At 29.0% G+C, this 4,217-nt stretch overlaps 1 long non-coding RNA gene across 1 annotated transcript; it reads right to left on the reverse strand.

Annotated features, from left to right (window-relative positions):
- Nucleotides 1-2,893: 2,893 nt before the first annotated feature.
- Nucleotides 2,894-4,017, reverse strand: LOC110997083. Its single transcript, XR_002600311.2, has 3 exons — nt 3,868-4,017; nt 3,597-3,718; nt 2,894-3,112 (listed from the first exon to the last, which is right to left on the reverse strand). It is a non-coding gene; the product is annotated as an uncharacterized LOC110997083 (long non-coding RNA).
- Nucleotides 4,018-4,217: the final 200 nt, after the last annotated feature.

The raw sequence follows: 4,217 nt of genomic DNA on the forward strand, positions 1-4,217 counted from the left end.
GGCAATAACGCACTAGCGGCCAGCGAGATACATTATTACGAAATCGCCAATTCATTAAATCGCAACGGGACCGAAGCGAGGCATTTGCGGCCCGTGGTTGGTCGCAAATTTAAAATTTAATTTTGATGTAAAACATCTATAGCCGCACGTAAAACCGATTTCTAGCGTGGCGACGCATGCCGTGGCGACGCTTCGCCACGCTATATGATATACAGTCTAAATGCAGTAGTAAATTTCACATTAAAAATATTTAATGAAAATAATGTTTATTCAACAAATACTCATCGTTATCTGGAAAAAAATTGTAATATTTGATTTTATCATTATGACATATTTAGTTCCTATCACAATCTGTTCTTTTCTACATATTACTTTTACAAAATAATGACATCTGCCAGGCGTCCCGTGACAGCTCACATTTTTTCTTTTGTTTTTTCGCTTCTTACTTGAGGGATACGCACGCACTACTGTTGCCTCAATGTTGATTTTGAAGCGCGCTGTTATGTAGTTACAAATGTCATGAACATTTTTGACAAATATTTAATTGAGATACTTAGTTCTGTTAGAGACCGCCAGGGGCGCTGTAAGCTTATTCATAAAAATATTTGATAACATTACATACCATACCGATTCCAGAAAATGTTCCAGCATATAAAAGGACACTAGGGTTACTATTATAGGTCGTAATGTTTCCAATATCAGAATAGCCTACGATTCCCTTCCAAAATTTATAAAAAGATATTGCGAAATTATGCCGAAAATACAAATTTATTCACAGAATTAATATTGCCAAGCTTCGTAGAATTACAATAAAAATATAATATACAGTTGTAGAGAGCTTATAAAATTAATATCAGTCATAATAGAAATTGTTTACATAAAAAACAATATCTTGGTTAGTATTAAAACATTTCAAGAAGAATCCTATTATATTATGTGTGCGTATTACCTTATTTTGTTTAGAATTTATATTATGACTAGGTACCTTAGATCATTAAGGATACTACAGTGGAATCTGTATAACTCGAATGTCAAGGTAAATGCAAAAATCGAGTAATATTCTTTAAAGGCCGGCATCGCACTCGCGAGCCCTCTGGCATTGAGGGCGGCGGTATCACTTAACATCAGATGATCCTCCTTCCCGTTTGTTTTTTTGTTCTATAAAAAAAATGAATTTTCGACTCAAGAACGAGATACATATCAATTAAGTGTGGAGATTTCGACTTATAAGCGTGTTTTATGTGTGTATGTATGTCGAATTTGAATAACCATTCAACTTAAGTTTTAAAACGAATTAATTATTAAATATTAAAACGAATTACATACTTTTAAAAAAATATGGATGTATTCATTAATTACACGTGTACAAGACAAAAACAAAAGATTATAAGAGCCGAATTCATTTTGGATTTTATTGCTTATGTTTCGGGGAATTCCTATACGACATTCTATTTTACTAACTACGACTTACGGAGTCACCTTATTGAAAATCGAATTATATATTTTGTTTGATTTACAATGTCAAAAGAATTCGAGATACAGCATATTTAGGGGTTCAGTGGAAGGGAATGGCAATTTCTTACTTTCTGACGATTTCAACTTAACGAGGTTCAAATTATAGAGGTTCCACTGTGTGATAAACAGTTTTAAAAACTACTTAGAAGTTAGTTTTACTCTTTGGATTATTTAAATTAAAACAATAAGGAAGGCATACACCATACAAATTTTGTTTCTTGAGTTACAGAACCTTACAGAATAGTTGTCTATTATTATATATATAATATATATATATTTATATATATATATATATATATATAATATATATATATTTATATATATATATATATATATATAATATATATATATTTATATATATATATATATATATATATATATATATATAATATATATTTATAATTACATATAATTTAAATGTTTACTAAGAATATAAGAATTTTTCTACACACAAACTCTTCTATATTATGTTGTATTAATTTGTCCTACATGTCTGAATAATACATTATATTTGGTACCAATAAGATGTACAAAAAATGGCATCGTTATTTAATACACTAAATATCTTACACTATCCCCTACAGTAACGCTTTTCTTAATTAGTATAGAAAAAAAACACTAGGTTCACAATACAACACAGTTTTCTTAGACGTCAGATAGCTTTTCATTCAGGTCATAGAAATATAAATATTTTTAATTTTGGCCACAATAAGGCACAACACATGATGATATCATGATGCCAAGATTTAAAAGGGAAGAGTAAATTGACTTTATAATTAAGTTTTTATTACATGTCGAATACAGAATTTGCAAACCTTTGGTTTCATATTAAAAATATAAGTTATATTATTGTGCGTATACAAGGACAGTGTCGTCGCTAGAGTAAGATCAAGTTTCACAAGCTCTTGGAGAACTTTCAGACAACTTTTCTACTACCAAGGGAACAATATACGAAAAACCGTATACATTATTCGTCTATGTGTAATCACATTCCACATACAATTTTTTCTTAAATTTGGGATATATTTAAGTAATAATGTTTTCTTTATCAATTAATTAATATGATTTCAATCTTGTATAAGAAATTATTCAAATCCATATTTGAATATTACTTTAAAAGAAAATATGTACCATTGAAGTTGCTATAACTTAAGCTAGTCCTCATATTAAAATATGTATAACATAAAAAATGAGTATTACAATAAACAGGTACAAAATGGCATTTATAAAACTTAGGGATTTAATTCATTATATTCGTCACTTAAGGGCAATATGGTATTTTCCCAGGCATTAATGTGATCTCCAAGAAAGTGGTATCTAATTTCTACATGGCAACACAATTTTTTTACATACATTATAACTGGCTAAACACCTTTGCCAATCATATTGTGTGGTAAGGATAATTTCACTAAAATTAATATTACTTGGATTCTCATCGATCTATAGAACTATGGCAACATCAGGGATGACAATTGTACAGTTCTCATTAGCATATGGAGACTGACAGGTAGTATTGGTTGGTTTTAGTTTCTCAAGATCCACATTAACATTGCTCTTCTTTGCCAACTCTAGTATATAGTTCCTCAGTTTCATATCACTGAAATAAGAGAATAAAAAATCACCTTCCAAATAGAATATCTAACCAGAGAATCAGTGAAAACTGTTTATAAAAACACTTTTTTAATGGATTAAAGTCATGTAAACTTATAATTATTTAAACATAATTTAAAAGTTATGTTAATAAAAGACAATACCAGTGAAAACTGATTCAAATCTATATGGTATATAATTTTGGAATCTGCTTAACAGTATTATAGAAGTTGAACTTCATATTTCCTCACACATCTGATTCAAGTACAGACTCATAATTGGTTCTCTAATTTTAATTCACCTTTATTATAAACTTTTTATTTCTCTTCTTAGGCCAATGAACAAGAAACATTTAACATTTTCAGAAGTTATCTTTAACAAGATAAAATAAAAAATAACTCAGAAAAAATCAGTGAAATAAACATATTATATAAGAAAACATTTCTGGACATAACAACAAATACCTATGCCTCATTTTGTATGGATTTTACCTGATTTTCATGCAAAAACAGCAGATACAACACACCAATGCCAGTATTAAAAATGTTCCAAGTGTAGTTATTAAGTATTCAATATCATTATTATCTTCAGACATGGTATGTTTTCAAAATTTCTGAAATAATATTAAATTATATGAGTTACCGCTAACCGTTCTAGACCGTTTCATGAAATTACTGTGACTATTCTTATCTAAGTAAATAGCCAGTTAATTCTATTCCTTAAGTTACAGCAACAACATCCATTCAGTAAACATTTCTCTACCTGTTTCTCTATAAACTACTACTTAATAATGACACATTTTATACTTTTATTGCATTGCTTGCAATTATTTAAATATACTGCTGAATAGGATACAAAACAGTGTTTGCCAAAAGCGATTAGCGAATTGCGAATTGCGATCAATCGACGATCGCACAGATTAGATCGCAATGCGGAGTATAGATTACCTACATTCACTCTATCGTTAATAATTTAATTTTTTGTCTACCGTAATTTCACTCGTAGAATGAAATAATTTTTAGTCTACATATTACAAGTCACAGATAAGCTAAAAGTAAAAAAGTCACAAAATAAGTGTTAACGTCAATATCATTTTGATTCTCAATTCTCGT

Source organism: Pieris rapae, chromosome 6 (genome assembly GCF_905147795.1).
Source record: "Pieris rapae chromosome 6, ilPieRapa1.1, whole genome shotgun sequence".
Lineage (NCBI taxonomy): Eukaryota > Metazoa > Arthropoda > Insecta > Lepidoptera > Pieridae > Pieris > Pieris rapae.